The sequence below is a fragment of the Ochotona princeps genome, chromosome 5 (assembly GCF_030435755.1).
Source record: "Ochotona princeps isolate mOchPri1 chromosome 5, mOchPri1.hap1, whole genome shotgun sequence".
Lineage (NCBI taxonomy): Eukaryota > Metazoa > Chordata > Mammalia > Lagomorpha > Ochotonidae > Ochotona > Ochotona princeps.
Genome location: NC_080836.1, coordinates 79,368,699 through 79,386,089, shown reverse-complemented (window position 1 = coordinate 79,386,089; position 17,391 = coordinate 79,368,699). Strand labels below are relative to the sequence as shown.

The window sequence follows — 17,391 nt, the reverse complement described above, 5'->3', positions numbered from 1 at the left end:
CTAAGAAACTGCTTCAAACAAGAATAATCATGAGTTAAACAGCAAATAGAGAGGACCATGTCTTTACATTACTTGAGTATGAAATACATTGACTACCACAAATCAAAACCAAAAGAAAAAAGTGCCCAGTGCCCAGGGTGTGACCACCTCCTCCTCTTCAGTGATCAGAAAGTCACCAATATACCCATGTAACATTCTAAGCCTCCTTGGGACCCTCTGGGCTGCCCTACCTACGTCAGAGACACCTAGACACCTATTTATAATTAAAGGATGACAAAAACCTTGTCAAGTAAAGGCTTTCATCTTCAAAAAGATTCTGAAAATTTCTGATAAATACCAACCTCATTTATATTAAGCAGAACCTGGTCATTAACCACACTACTATTGGTTATCACTGGGGAATGAAAGAAAAGATTACAATACTTTGCTAAATTAATTCCTTACTGCCTGAGATTTGCTGTTTCTTCTTTTTAAAATTTTGGTTGCTTTAAGTCATATTCCTGACTCCCCAAAACTCAAGTTTAGTCTCAAATGTTGCTTCCATGTTGTTAAATAAAATTAGGCTGGATGAAAAAATGTCTGCTGGAATCATGGGAGCTATGTTGCTCTGTAAGAACATGCACTGACTTGACTACTTACATCCTAAGCATCTAAAATGGCAAGAATCACAACAGTTTTGTAGTCCTCACAGTTCTAAAAGTAGCTGTCAATGAATAATTTTAGCAGAATGCATACACTAATGAGTTTATGACAAATATAAATCTGTTAAGAGAAATTTTTAATGTTAAATGGTAAAAAAACAGATAATGAAGATTTAAAAAAACATGTAATTTTAACCCAATGGAAAGATTCCAAATTACAATTTTTAGATATCCTCATCCTATTGACAATGATGTTGTGTGTGTTTTATGTCTATGCTTTAAGAGGCTTAATTAAAATACTTATGAATGGAAGGAAGTAAGTGCCTTAGCAGAATCATGAAAAAAATCAAAAACCTTTTGAATAACATTTTTGTCTTTTTATTTTGCTCTTTAAAGATTTTGTTCATTTATTTTAGATTTATTTTTATTGGAAAGACAGAGGTGCAGAGAGAAAGACTTTCTGTCCTCTGGTTCACTCCCCCAAGTGGCTGCAAAAAGCAGAGATGAACTGATCTGAAGCTAGGAGCCTCTTCCAGGTCTCCCACGTGAGTTGAGGGTCTCAAGGCTTTAGGCTGTCTGCTATTGCTTTCCTAGGCCACAAGCAGGGAGCCTGATGGGAAGTGGAGCAGTCAGGACATGAACCAGTGCCGATAGAGTATCCTGACATATGCAAGACGAGGATTTAGCCACTTGGCTGTCATGCTGGGTGTTCCAATAACATTTCACACTGAAGTATGGGTTGGGCATTTGCTACAGCAGTGAAAACAACTTCTGGCACCTTATTAGAGGAACCCAGGTTCAAGCTCCAGTTCTGTTTTCAACCTCATCTTCCTGGTGATGCACACCCTGGAAGGCTTAAGACTTGGTTCTCTACCAACCATGTTGGAGACCTGGGCTGAGATCCAGGTTTCTGGTTTTAACTTGGCCTACTCTTAGCTGTTGCATACATTTGAAAAGTGAAGCTGAGGATGCAAGATCAACTCTGTGTGCGTGTGTGTGTGTGTGTGTGTGTGTGTGTGTGTACCTTTCAAATATAATAATTTTATTTTTTAAAAAAGAACTGATAATTGACAAATACTCATATATCCTACTCAAGTAGGAAAAAATAAGGGGGAAATGCAGCTAAGATAATGTAACTATGGGTAGAAATCAGAAAATTTCAATCTGAATCACTGCAAAATGCAACTGAAGCAGATGTAAGTTTAAGGAAATGCACTGCTTATACAACTGGAGGTCCTGGGTTAGGGTGCACTGAAGAGACACCATGGCCTGCCACCAAGTCCCTGAGACTCCTCTTGGCTGACTCCTGCCGTGAAGGATTCCACTTCACACTAGAAGCCAAAGGGATTGCCACACTAGTTATAAACTTCAAACAACAGCATTCATGAAAACTTCTCCCAGAAAATGAAGCAAATTCCTTCCCAGAAGGCGTTAGCAAATGTCTCCTGGAGCATTTTTGGCACAAATGGAATCACATGACCATTTCCAAAATAATCCCTGGCCCAGGAAACTAGACCACCCAGATTCCCTCTCGGAGGTGGATACTCATATGGACTAACCCATATGGGCTGCACATTGAGGGAAGAGATCTTTGCACAAAAAATTGGATTTCTAAAAAGGAGAAATGAGGTGCTAAGAATGAAAACAGAATTGCTTTACAGACCAGCCATGTCCCTGAAGACTGGCATACATCTGCATAAGTTAATAGTTGTCCTACAGAAATCTCAAACTCTGAACTTGAGACATTCCTAGTAAATGTTTGCTCAACTCCTGCTCATATGATTACACTCTCAATGACTACGAGTTCATGTTTTATAAAACAGCACATGCCTCAACAAGGAACAATTCATTATACTAAGCTGAAACTTCCTTGAAACTACAATGGAGCAATTTCTTTTTTTTTTATTATTCATTAATTACATTGTATTACATGACACAATTTCATAGGAACTGGGATTCTCCCCCCTTCCCCCATGGTGAATTCCTTCACCATGATGCATAACCACAGCTCAGGTTCCGTTGGGATTCCCTAATTACAAGCTCACACCATACAGAGTCCAGCATCTCACTGTCCAGTCAAGTTCAACGGCCTCTTAGGGAGGTCCTCTCAGGTTTGAAGGCAGAGCCAGCAGAGTGTCACCTCGATCAATTAGAAGCTCCAACATATCATCAGCAACAGTCCAGGTACCATGAGGCTGGTGCAGAGTCCACTGATTGACATAGTCTATCTTAGAGTTTCCCCTTGTCCAGTTTTCCGCTGCAAGCATATAGCTGAGGTGGTTGATTGGTCTACTCCATTTTCCATCTTTTCTTGGTTAATGTTTTGATTCCTCCATTTTGTTCAGGGGAATCCCCAAAGAAACTTTGAGGCGTTCCCAGTCCAGGCTCCTACATGTACTACTAGTAAGCACAGTGCCCGCCACAGTCCATCACTCCTATCAGCTGGTGGTTGTAATCCCTGGGTTGGTTCTATTCTGAGCCCCGACCTCCATTGGAACCAATGAGTATTGCAGCTCTCCCCGGCTCTGCCCATCACATACTCGTCCCTCACCTAAACCAGTGGGAGGTGTGCTGGTTGGGTGCTGCATTCCCTACTGGCACAGGCCATTTCACATTGGCATTTTGTGTTTTGTACTGTTTTTTTTTATCGCAACCAAACTTGGCCAGGCCCCCACACAGTTCCAGCGCTTGGGCTTGCCAGTGCATGACGTGAACTGACTCAGCCTGGTCTGCCCCAACCCCAGCCAAGTGTATGCCAGTGGGTCACTTTCCAAAGCCTCTTCTGGGTTGTTTACCTCCGTGCTTCCTGCGTTTATTTGTAGGATCAGTGTCCTGTCAGAGGAACTGTTCAGATTCCTCCATCCGACCCCTTCCTGGTGTTGGGCTTCACGCATACCAGCAGGTCCTTCGGCCAGCACCGCTCTTCAATCCATTCTGGTTCCTGCTGTTGAGAGTTTCAGCCCAGCCACGGCTCGTCCATACCCACATATATCTCATATATGGCTCAGTTGGGGTTGAAACCTAGCCGAGCCCGTCCCACATCTATCCTGGTCCTCCGGAGCACCAAACTGTGTTGCGGTCTAATCCGGCACGGTGCGTCAAGTCCGAATCCATATTTGTGCCAAGGGATTACAACTGTGACCCGACCAGAACTCAGCCCCTTTCCAGTTCCTGTGCCCCTTAGTGGTAAGCTCCACCCAGCCAAGGCCTCCTCCAAGCTCCCCAACAAGGCCTGTTCCCAGCCAGTGTTAAGTATGCCAGAGGTTGCTCTGGGTCAGCCCAGCACACCCCACAGACTGTCATGCCTCCTGCATAGACTCCACCGGCCCTTCTTAACCGTCCAGTGGGGTCAGAGTTTCCAGGGGATTGGTCCACGCATACCTGACACATTCTAGCCCCGAGTATGGTTCTCGAATGCCAGTCAATGTCATAGTCCTGCCTTCTGTGACCCCTCTGCTGATTCCTCATCCTATCAGGTAACGGGGTATCCTGCTGGACAAGCCCGGAATTTTGCCTTTTGAATGAACTGGTGATGGCAATCTGCACTATAAAGTGACTACAGGTTCTTCAGAGGAAGAGTAAGTGCCATTGAGAATCTTAAGGACTAATACACATTCCAGGGGAACTGTGGGTTCAGCATGGAGCAACTCATGTAGCATATCAAAGAAACCAAATTCCAGAACTTCCTGGCCGAGCGGCCAGCAGGGACAGCCTGGCGCCAAATGGCGCACTGGCCACCCGAGGGCCGCTCACCCCATGTACGTACGTACGTGGTGGTAAGCTTGGCTGTGCTAGGCTGGAATCCTGGCGGGGGACCTGAGCCCTCTGGGCCGCATGGCTGCCCGGGGGGATGAGCTGCTCAGGCCCCGCCCGGATCCTCCTAGCTCCTCCCTCGCTCCAGCCGCATGGTGCGCTGAGGCTTTCCAGATCCGCTTCTCAGAGTCCCGGGACAACACCCCCACTCCCAAAAGAGGGCCATCAAACCAGGACCCCAACAAATCAGGAAGCCGCCCAAGGGCCGCTCACCCCATGTACCTACGTACGTGATCGTAAGCTTGGCTGTGTTAGGCTGGAATCGTGGTGGGGGACCTGAGCCCTCCGGGCCGCATGGCTGCCCGGGGGTTGAGCCGCTCAGGCCCCGCCCGGATCCTCCTAGCTCCTCAATGGAGCAATTTCTAAGAGTAATAGTGAATGAATTCATACTTTCTGTTCTATGATCACCCAAGTAAAGGCAGCTAACAGGCTCCATACAACCCTTTTCTTCTCAAGTATAGGCCCAGACTTTCCAGTCTCAACAATATTAGGTACTTAACAATTTAAGTAAGTCTACCAAGAGCTTTGTTAATTTTCTATGTACAAATGACCTACTTAGGGGAGACATTTGGCCTAGTGATCAGACTTCTGCTCAGGGTCTGTTACGATGTCCGCATCCATATCATCAGAGTGCCTTGAGTTCCAGCCGCCCATCTCTGCACCTGGCTGGGAGCCACTGGGGCATTTGGGAAGCAAATGAGCAGAGGTTCTCCCTGCCTCTGAGCTCTAAAAAGTGGTAACTTATTTAGAACATCACATCATGCCATCACAGTAGGTTCTTTCTGAAGTGGTGTCGGTCTAGAATATCTAGTTCTAACCCCGTTGTCAAACAAGAGTCATGGTATTCTTCAACCTTGAGACAGCGTGCAAGTCTATGTTATGCATATTTCAAAAACACTGAGATATTAGACTCACCTCAAATCAGATCAATTTCCAATCTTTTTTACCTGAAAATAATAGTTAAGTATTATATATAAATATGTATTTTTCAACTGTACCATATTTCAGGTTAAGATTAATAAAGAGATTGCCATTTTACTTCTCTGATTAAAGTCTGTACAAGGGAGCTTTCTTCTTCATTGCTACGGAAATGTCACTTGATCTTTCAGAACTGATTCATAACATCAAAAGAGGGAAAGCTAAAAAGAGAAAGAAGTAAATATTAAATTCAATAATCCCACCACGATTCTATAAGTGAAGCCTCTGAATTCATATGATGACGGTAATGCAATTTTTAAACAGAAAATTTACATACTGAACCTCAAAAAGTTATTTAAGGAGCCTAAGCTGGAGGAAATTGAATATTTGTATTTAAGTTTAGTATATTTATATGGGATTTGAAACACACACTTCATAGATGTGTTATAAACACCAGTTTGATTCCAAGAACTGTCCAAAATGCCTATTTGATTCACAGCGTAGCTAATAAATAATATAAATGAGTTTGAGCTCCTGGAAATAGATGAGCCAGCAGAATAAAATATTGAGACTCTGGGAAGTGATCATTCCTATGAAATTACTGAATAGCTCATAGCTCTTGAGAAACTATCAAGTCACTAAATAGTTGCTTGTCTAAGCTTCAGGCATCATTTGTCAGCACTGAGAAGTATCCAGAATGTTAATGCATTTTCCCTTCCTGCCTTAAAGCACAGAATCCCAGTGGTTTTTCTTTTTCATTATGATCTTTTTTTTTTTCCTGAGATCTATCCTAAGACAGATAAACCTTCCCACATGTTCCCCATCTTCTTAAAGAAGCATGCATCCCTCACTAAGACCACTGATAATCATTAACAAGAAACACCACAGAGTATTACCAAATTTTTAGACTCTCAGGGAGCCCAGGCAAGTAGTTTGCACACTAACTTATGCCTCCCCCTTGCTTGTCTCCATATTGGATCTTTAATTTGAGGTTGTACCATTCACACTTAAATCCTAAGGGTAAACTCAATTACCTGCTCTCAATAATTTACCTATTTCTCTATTCTCACCATTACTACTTTCCTAAGCACCTCATTGGCTGGAAAAAAAAGTAATTTTTGATTGTTTGCTTGTTTTATTTCCACCCAAATTTAACCCTATTCTCTTCCTAGCTTTATGTCCTCATATCACAGCAAGTGCTTCCTGGACTACATGAAAGCATTTGTGCCCTTACACCTGGACTGCTGCTATAGGAACTAAGAGCAAAAGCGACGCATTTATTTTTTTATTATTTTTTTCCACTTTTCAAATTTTTTTATTTATTTATTTTTATTAATTACATTGCATTATGTGACACATTTTTATATGCATTGGGATTCCCCCCGCCCCTCCCTACACCCTCCCCTATGGAGGATTCCTCCACCTTGTTGCCTTTCCATAGTTCAAATTCAGTTGACATTCTTTCATTGGAGGTATTTACCAAGCATAAAGTCCAGCATCTTATTGTCCTGGCAAGTTCAATAGTTTCTTGGTGAGACTATCTCTGGTCTGAAGGCAGAGCCGGCAGAGTATCATCCCAATCAATTAAAAGCTCCAACATAATATTTACAACAATTTACAACATTATGGCATTAAGTGACATGGTATTGATTAACCAATATGTTAATAGGAAAATGCAGGTTCTCAACCACAATCTGTGGCTTCTTCATAGACATTTCAATTTTGGTTTACATTCAACCGTGTTCTATACATCTTAAAATGGCTATAGATTGCTATTCAGCTGTCTCATGTCTATTTTAATTTTAGTATTTAGCAGTTTATAGCACTGAAGCCTGATTTAAAGCGATGTATTTATTCACTACTTATTTCACTTCCTGTGATCCTCCTCTTAATTCAGAATGAGGATGGGACAGAGGTGGCACAAAACAGAGATTTAAAAAACTAAGACTAAAAGGGGGCAGAAACAGTAAGAAAACTTGCAGGGGGACGGCACTATGGCTCAACTAGCTAATTCTCTACCTCCAAGTGCCAGCATCACATATGGGTGCTGCTTGGAGTCTCCATTGTTTCACATCCCAGCAAGCTCCCTGCTTGTGGCCTGGGAAAACGCTGGAAGACAGTTGAAATTCTTGGAAGCCTGCATCTGCATGGGGGACATGGAAAAAGCATCCAGCTCCTGGCATCAGGTCAGATCAGCTCCAGCAGCTGCAGCCATTTGGAGAGTGAACCAGAGGATGAAAAATCTTTCTGTCTTTGCTTATTTCTGTAAATCTGCCTTTCCAGTGAAAACCAACAAATCTTAAAAAAACAAACCAATTAAAATTTGGATGGAAATTGCCAAAGTCTGATATTCTGAAATATGCCACTCTAAAATGAAGGTTTGGCAAAATAGAATTTAGCCAGTTATTACTTGAATCCAATCTGGATAAGTCAATACTTACTTAGGTATTCAAGATGAAATGATCAGTTAGCAACCATAGGCATTGGCATTTTTAAAGATTTATTTAAAATGCAGTGAAATTCAGAGACAGAGAGGAGAGAATGAGAGAGAGAGAGAGAGAGAGAGAAAGAGATTGATTGATTGATTGATTCAGTGTTTAATTATCCAAATGCCTGCAGTGGCCAGTAAGCAGACAGGTAAAGCCAGGATCCAGGAATGGGTCCACTGTCTGATCTTTACCAGTTGCATTAGCAAGAGGTAGATCAGAATCAGAGGACGAAGACTTGAAATGCATGCTGTTATTGGATGCCAGCAGCTTAATGCACATGCTACGATGCTAGCCCCAAATATTTACCTTATAAAAAAGGAAATGTTTTCCAAATCAAATAACTTTCAGATTTATTTAATTGCTGGTAGCTAAGCAAGATTATCATCTGTATGTCACGTAAGTCTAAAATAGATATGGACAAAATATAATGGTCCATGTGGTATAATTCTTCAAACAGCTTCAAACGAAACTAATCAGAGAAACAGAATTTGGAGAAATGAGTTCAATAATTAAACACATGAATAAAGGCAAGCAGTAACAGTGAAGGTATTCACTTTCAAATTTTACATTCTAAGTTTTTGTAATCCCAAGTCATATACTTGTTGTTGTTGTTTTTTTTTTTGCTCTCCAAACTTGAGTTTTATTCTAAACATTTTTTGTTTACTCCACTCAAGTACTTTGCTAGATTAATAAGACCTTTGAGTTGATACTTAATTTTCAATCTCTAATGAAACCTTTGTGTCACAGATCTGTACAACAAACATAAGGGAAAATAGATACCAAATTTTCATTGTGAGCTCTCTGCTCAGATTTTCTCAGTAACTCTCATAAGCACACACTACTGTTGCCAACGTGCAGAGGGCACCAGGGAAAAACCATGTGACAAGGCCATCTCCGGGATTACTTCAGCCTAAGTTACTCTCTCCCTTATCACTTGTCCTTGCTATAGTAAGGTCACAATGGTATGATTCCAATGTGCTCCTCTGGACTCGGAAAAGGCCCACACCTTGCCTCCTAGTGAAATATTTAAAAGAGGAAACAGTTTGGTCAAAGAAAAAGGTGAGAAATCATCGCTCCTAGGTTCAGCTCTAATTGGTTAACATCAAATATGACTGCTAAGCAGTGATTTTTTTTTCAATTTCAGTACTAAAACAGAAAATGGGACATTCAAGGAAACAAAACTAAGATGATTTTATCCATGACAACATTTTTTTTAAAAATTTAAAGATTTGTTTATTGTTATTGAAAAGGCAGATTTGACAGAGAAGAGAGAAAGAGAGAGAAAGATCTTCTGTTGGCTAGTTCATTCCCCCAAGGAGCTGCAATGGCTTGAACTTAGCTGATCCAAACCCAGGAGTCAGGAACCTCTTCCAGCTCTCCCAGGCAGGTACAAGGTCCCAACGCTTTGGGCCATTTTTGACTGCTTTCCCAGGCCACAAACAGGTACCCATATGGGATCCCAGTGTGTGCAAGGCAAGAATTTTAGCCACTAGGCTACTGTGTTGGGCCCCATTTAAAATTTTAAAGGATATTAATAAATGTTAATAGCCAATAACATTTTAACAAGAGATCATATTGTCATTTCTATAAAATTTCAGAGCATAATGAATTCACTTAGGATTGAGATGAGTGGAAAACACTGACTAGAGGCAAACCACAATTCAACCTGAATCTTGAAAGGTCAATAAGATTTGAGGAGTAGTGATAAACATATTCTTTATGTATATTTAGAGCTTTAGAATTTCAATTGTATTTTTACATACTTCATGATCTTCCTATAGGCATTGTGAGAAACATATCACTCTTAAATCTTATTTGCCTACAGAAAAATTGAAGTTCAGAGTAATGAAGTGGCTTACTCAAGACCTCAAAACAGAGACATTCATTCACTCTATAGATATGCAAGCACCAAGGAAGTATTAGGCACTACCACAAACACTGAAAACATCAGACAAGGGCTGTGGGTTAGTGGGTAAATCCACCACGATGCTGATGTTCCCTTTGGGCACTGGTTTGAGTCTCCGTTGTTCCACCTCTGATCCAGCTCTCTGCTAATATGTCTGGGAAAGCAAGTCCTTTCACCTCATCACCCATTTGGGAGACCCAGAGGCCTTGGGCTCCTGGCTTCAGTGTGTCCTAGCGTTGGCTATGGTAGCCTTTGGGAGAATCACTAGAAGATGGAGGATCTGTTTCTAGTTCTCCCCACCTCTGCAGCTCTGCCTTACAAGAAAATAAATAAATAAATCTGGAACAGTACAAAACAAAAAAATACAGCAGCATCATGTCCACAGGGAGCCCAGTTTATGCCCTGGCTGTCTTGCTACTGATCCAGCTCCCTGACAATGGCCTGGGGAAAGCAGCAGACGGTGACCCTTTATGATTATTATTATTTTATTTTGCATTTCAACCACCCATATGGAAGACCCAGACGGGACTCCTGGCTCTGGCCTGATGCAGTGCTGTCCATTGCCACATGTAGGGAGTGAACCAATGGATGGAAGTCCTTCCTCACTCTCCTCTCTCTTCCTCTGTATAACTCTTTCAAAGTAAACAAATCAATCTTTCAAAACAAAATGAGTCACCAGAAACAAAACAAGGATGCTCACTAAGCCAAAATTACATAACATAAATAGACTGTAAATAGGGAAAAAGAACAAAGGCAGGAGAGCCAAGTAGCACGTTAATGTTGTGACGAGATTCAGCATACACTAGAAGTGAAGAAGTAACTTCAACATCACCTGTGGAATAAAACAATTTTAATCGGTTTATGATAATACATTTGTTCATGTCATACTAGGGGCTAGGTTTTCTACTAAATATTTCCCATATATTAACCTGGAAAATCAGTATTCCTTTTAATTCCAGTTGCCTATAAGGAGACTAAGGCACTAAAGTATTTTTCTCAAGACAATCAGGTAACAGAGCCAAGGAATGAACTGACTTTGTCCAGAACCCTAGCTTGTAGCCATTCTGTTTACATTTGTGGCATAGGACAGTTGAGGGTCAAAGGGGCTGAAAGCAAGAACAGTTCCTTAACAATTACAGTAATTTTGGCCTGAGACATCAGGGATTTAAATTTGTTAACTGTGAAAGGCAAAGTGTGGGAATAGACCAGTGAGAATAGATCAAGAAATCAAGGAACTGATTTTATAACATAAATTATTCTTTTAAAATCACTGCAGGCCTGAAAGACTAGGAACAAGTACAAAGAAAAAAAAGAAAGGAGCAGAGGAAATCACCTTGAAACTGCGCAGTCTGCATCTACATGAGACATTATCATGATCCCAGTGAGAAATGGACTCAGGAAAGAAATCGGCTACAGACGTGAAACTGACGCACTAGGGACGTTAGAGTCCTGCACACTCTTCCTGGCCCAGGTGTTTCCTCTGTAGAAGACAGTAAGGGCATGCTACAGGATTGCTGAGGTCTCCTGGGACTCCATGATCCTACTGCTTTTTAGTTCTAGAAGCAGACTTATCTTGAAATGGCTGAGACAGAATTTCCTGTCCAAGGTGATTCTTCTGTTCTTAGCAGGCTTTACATTCATTTCTTAGACACTTTCCACACTGACTCCTCGTGTGATTAACAATGCAATCTAACGTTTTATCCCTCCTTCTCAGAAAAATCCAACACAGATCAACTCAACACTGAAAAAACTGCACACAAATATCTATCGCAGCCAGCCAAAAGCCTTTAAACCAGTGTAGAGGAAGATAGGAAAATGTATTTTTAACAAAATGTTTTTGGAATGCAAAGAATTGGCTTCAACCATTCTTAGAAGACTCACAAAATGATAGGCAAAAAATTACGGAAACTCTGGTGTTAGTGCCCATGCCTGAGTTTCAGTTGTACTAGAAATACAAATTATCTTCAGATAAAGTAAAACCAAAACCTTCAACACATTGAAGCCTGTATGGATTTCCTAGATAACTCTGGTCTCCACTAGAGGGCAACAGAGTGTGCTCAGAGAGCAACGTGGACCTAAAGATGAGTGTCCGTTTTAGGTCACTAGTCCATTCACTGTACAGACCAACCTTCATTTTAAAATCATATTAGGAAAAAAAATAGGTCCCTGGTTATAATACAAAACTATATATTTTTATAACGCAGCCTACATTTTTAAGTCACACAGCCATTTCTATTTTTTCAGGTAATATCTGAATTCCAATGTTTTGTAATAATAAGTATCTTAAGAAGCTACTTTATCAATTGAATAACATTTTTAGTTAAAGTTTGTTTGAAGCAGTTAAAATGTAAAGCAAACTGATTTGAATATTTTCATACTTTAAAACATAGTGATGAAATCAAAACAGTTTGAAAATACTGTAATAACACTATTGTAATATTAACATACATGAGTGTTTAGTATAGACTATAGTATACTTAAAACTTTATATAATTTGCCTGCAGAGTTTTCCTACAATAAAAGAAAAAAAACTAAAATTATATTTACTCTAAAAACAGGAAAACTGAGATTAATACAGATGAACCTGTCCAGAGATGAACTCTGTTAACTGAGGTTAACAGATACCACTAAGAGCAGACAAAGCCAAGCCAGCATGGCTACACTGAAGCCCCTGCTAGCACCTATGCTGTGGGCAGGTTCAGCTCATCTTTTTTTAGAGTCCACGGGGACCACAGGCGTCCTTCCAAAAGGAACTCCACACACAGGTAAAGCTCTGACAGAGATGTCTTCCGATGTCACTTTATTATGCAACATAGTTCTCACTTGTTTACCTCATGACAGTTTAAGCTCATGACAGTATTCCAACTTATAACAAGCCAACTATTGCCATATTCACTGGTAACATTTATCACTTTTCTTTCACCAAACCTACACTAATATAGTGAAAAATATCAAGGAAAACACTCACTCAAATCTTTAACACTCATGAGACCCTCACATTGAATTAGCAAGAAATCTGGATGTGAACTAAAGCATTATAGCGACTCATTAAACATCAACCTTTAGCCTTCTTAGGGTGTTTATGGATTAGAATGAGAAACTAATAAGCGAATATCACAACCTGTTCATCTGAGGTTTCCTTTATCATGAATTATCACAATCTTAGTGGCTTAAGACAAAGGATATGTATTGTCTTGTGGTGTAGGGGCTAGAATACCTGAAATGGGTCTCACTGGGTTGTGAGGGTTTTGCTTTGCATTTTTTGGTTTGCAGTGTTTTTAGGGCTACAGAGGAGGTCAATCCCCTTGTGCTTTTAGCCTCTACACGCCACCTGCACCCCTTGGCTGAAGGGGGCACCTGCTCCATAGCCAAAGCCAACATCAGCTGACTGAATCTTTCTCACATCAAAGCTCTGTCTTACTCTAACTCCCTTGCCTTTCCCCCTTATATGTAAAGATCCTGGTGATTACATTCATCTACCCAAACACCCTGAAATAATCCCTCCCTCTGAAGGCAACTGTTTCAGCCTCTTGAGCCAAGACCTTGTGCCATGTAACATTATTGGAAGTAGGAGGTAGACATTTTTAGGGTAATCATTGTTCTGGGTACAGATAGTAGAGTTTACAATTTGTATACAAAGTGTGATTCATCTCAGAAGTAGTTATAGAATTAAGAATTTATAACACAAATTGAAACTATAAATTGTGGTTAGATCCCAAGCACAATTTAGAAAGTCTAACTGAAATTAAATTGTATTTGCCGTGAGGAATTTGCATCCTAGAAAAAAAGTAAGTCAAAAGAAATTAACAAAGTTAAAACATATAGGACTTCACAATGTAGTAGATGTATTCAGATTATGGGCATAAAGAATTGAACTAAACATGATGGATTTAATTCTCAACTAATGCTATAAGCGCTACAGTTGGGTTTACTGTCTTTAAGGACTACAGAAAAGCAAAATCCAAGCACACGTTTGATTCATGATTTTTCATAAGTAAAATTACAGACACCAAATCCAATATACTGCTTGGCACACCACAGAGGAAATATCATGGAGTTACGATCATTTTACTTCTGGGGTTAAAAGCCTGATTCTGGCACTTATAATCTGTGTGATGTTGTTACAAGCATCTTAGAATTTCTATGGCTGTTCTAAAAAGCAGTAATAGGAATAATACATAATAGGGCTGCAGTAAAATTAAACAGAAGTTACACATGTCAAGACATTCTGGGCCTAGGTTAATGCTTAATAAAGTGTGTGTTCGGAGTGAAACAAGTTGGTAGATCATGGTATCCAGAAAAGGGACATGAGTAACAAGATAGAATCATTAGTATTCATTCCATAAAAAAGAATTTTAATCATCAGACTCTCAGATAAAAATGAAGAATCTTGATAACTGTCAAAATTGGTTAATTACTAACCTTTAATATATTTTACATGTATATTCACACATCCGATAATAATGGGGACATATTTTGCAGACAAAATACATGAATAGGCACTTTCAGCATTGTAGAACACCACAGTGTATGCATATACACAGAATATATCAATCACCCAATTTGGTAAACAATACAATTAAGAGAATACAGCAAAACTAAGATGTGTAAGCTGCTGTTGGCATAACATAGCATGCGGCTTTAAAGCAAACTTTTTGCAATGTGTGAGGCAAGTCCAAATTAAGAAAATCCACACTAAACAAAAGTTCGGCTCAAAGTGATCTTTATTGGGAGCACTCCCAGGTGAGGTTCACTGGCCCAGCACAGACACAGGGACAGGGAAGTCACATCTAGAGGGTCGGGAGTCCTTGCTTTTATACCCCAGCCAAAAATAAGAAGTAGGGTGCAGTCAAGCAGGGAAAAGAGCTTTTCCTTATATGGTATTGTGAGTGCTGATAGATTTCCTCTGGCCTGGTTGGGTCAGGTGCATACATCACATCTGGGCCACGAAGAGGCCTCTGGATGTTGTAGTCCCTTGGCCCAATTGCAACAGTCATATCCCCCTCCCATTTGCCTTCTTCCTGCAAGCTGCCCCACCCCTAAACCAGCTGGGCCTTACACTTTGTTTAGTAATTAGGAGTACTCTGTAAAACGATGGTGAAAAATTTTGGGTAGTTAACATATAAGCAAGTAACAACTCATCTATCATCATGACCAAGCATTTTTCACTGACAGAGTCGAGTTGTATGTGCTACCTTTATGTGACTGGTACGCTATAGTACCTTAAGTGTAAGCAAGTATGTACTGCAGCACTGTCACAGTGTCAGTGGGCAACAGGAAGCCTGCAGCTCCATTACTGTTTTTTTTGAAACCACTTACCACTTTTGTTCCATCGCTGACCAAAGCATTATTATTTGGCTTGCAAATGTACTACATACCATCAAATGCTACATTCAAATAATAATGTTTTGACAAAATACAAAGAAGATTAAGAAGTGTGATAAATACTCAGTTACCTTGAAAGGGGCTTTTCAGTAAAAGAAATGAAAGAAAAAAATGGCTAGAGACACCATTCATCATCCAAGCACAGTGTTGGCTAAAGACATACATGTTGTAAGGACAGAAAAAGCACTTCTGGCACCTTTGGAAGTCTTCAAACCAGACTCAATTCTACAAGGCCTTCCTGAGACGTTAAGCAGCCTCATATTTAACCTCTTAGTCTCAATTTTAACTGAAGTGTACCAGGTGTTCTTACATATGCTAAATGGTCTCGGTGTGCATTACTTTCTGGTTTTACATTTCTGTTCTTCCTACTTCATGCTTGGAAGCTTCCCCATCAACAGTCCCTTACTGCCGTTTCTCACTAGTGCTGCTGCGAGTCAAGGAGTGAAGGCTTTGGCACAATATTTAAAGGCCTTCCTCTTGGTCTCCTTGAGCTTGCTATCTATTCATATTCTAAATGTACAGATGTATTAAGTCACCAACTTGTGTACAGGTGACCTGTCCTTTCTCCTATGCTCTGTACTGTATCCAGAGTTACTGGATCAGGTAGACATGTCACCAAATGTCCACAAAGCATCATTTAGAATTACTTTTAATCTAAACTGACAAAAAAGTGAAGTCTGACAGGGCTTTCTTTCGACAGTAGACATCTGGAGTATAAGGACATTTTAAGATTGCCTAAGGAATTTCATAAAAGTATGTTGTTCTCTTTTTCACTCACAGTTTTTTGAAATGATTGTATATTTTTTCCTGGCAATATTGAAAGCATAAATTCTATAACAATAACATGTAACTCCATGCAAAAACAATTAAATATATCAAGGGAATGGTTACAGCTATACCCAAACAGTACTGATATCTACTGAGATTCTAACTGGTTATGTCACTTTTTCACCTGATTAAGTAATGGGAGTAGAATCCTACTAAAACGCAGATTACACACAACAAAGCTGCTCCCGTGTGTTGTAAATGGGTTGTGGCTAGAAAGTGCATTGCTGAGATAGTTAAGAAAACCCTAAAAGAAAGAGTTATTTCCATGGATATCAGTGACAATGTATTCATCATGAGATCAACTTAAACAGGAAGTCTACATTAACATTATATACAGTGAAAGTCAACTGTAGAGTTTCTTTGGCATTTAGTCAGCAGGTAGGGCTTACCACTCAAGTCCATGTAAGATACTGGGACAGACAGCACTAATGCATACATATCTTTCAGAGTACACCCTCTAGCAGCTTACAATCTATTTAGGATGTTAAGTTCTTGGTTCACAAGCCAATTACGATGCGAAGCAATTCAGGTTTGAGATCTAGAACGCCTACCAAGATTAGTGGAAATTTTCAGTCAGAAAAGGAAAATGAAAATTTTATCTGAACTCAACCACTTACTTATATCCCAGTTAATTAGTTAAAACATGCGAATGAACATACATACACACTAACCTGCAATATCAGAAAAATGATAGAGAAACACATTCACAAATATAAATGAGCCTCATCACAGCAGTGGTAAGGCTGTACAGTAGGAAAAAACCTTGCCAGCAAGGATGTCTTTAGGAAAGCTGGGGTTTAATCCTAGAGAACACATCTCCCACTGATAAGAGGAATCTGACACTGAAGTAGTATAAAAAGGAATTCCTCAATAGCAATACTCCAAGGTATTGCAACTGAATGGTTTTATTTCACTTGGGTCTCAGTTTATTATCCAAAGACAGATTCCAGGAAAATAAGATATTTGCAATGAACTGATTTTCAAGCAGGTGGCATAGCATGTTCCAACTTTTTGGAACCCTCAAGTTAATAATTTTTTTTTGCATTAGTAATGATAATAAAACTATCATTCAGGCTGATCGTGTTTAAGAAAAATCTTCACCATTCTATATGAGGCTTTCTTCCTTCTGTATTCTCTTCTTTGAAACACATTAAACTTGCAGTACTAAGTTGAATGTTTAGTAAGGGCCAAGGACAACTCCCATATCCTCTGTTTGACACTAATTTATTAAAATGTATTAGGAATCTTAGTAATGAACTGTGTGCTAATTAGCCTACTACCAAAATACTCCTAAACTTTGACATAGTTTTTCCAAATATCTCATGAAGAACTTTGATTTAAGAGCTGTCCAGCTGGCATGTTTTAATGAGAACTTACATATGAGTTTTGGAGGATCTCAGCCGGTAGAGAA

At 39.9% G+C, this 17,391-nt stretch overlaps 1 protein-coding gene across 1 annotated transcript in view; it reads right to left on the bottom strand.

The window, feature by feature from the left end:
• The window catches only part of PARD3B (par-3 family cell polarity regulator beta), a 1,014,759-nt gene that overhangs the window by 848,694 nt on the left and 148,674 nt on the right, over positions 1–17,391 (bottom strand). The window lies entirely within an intron of this gene.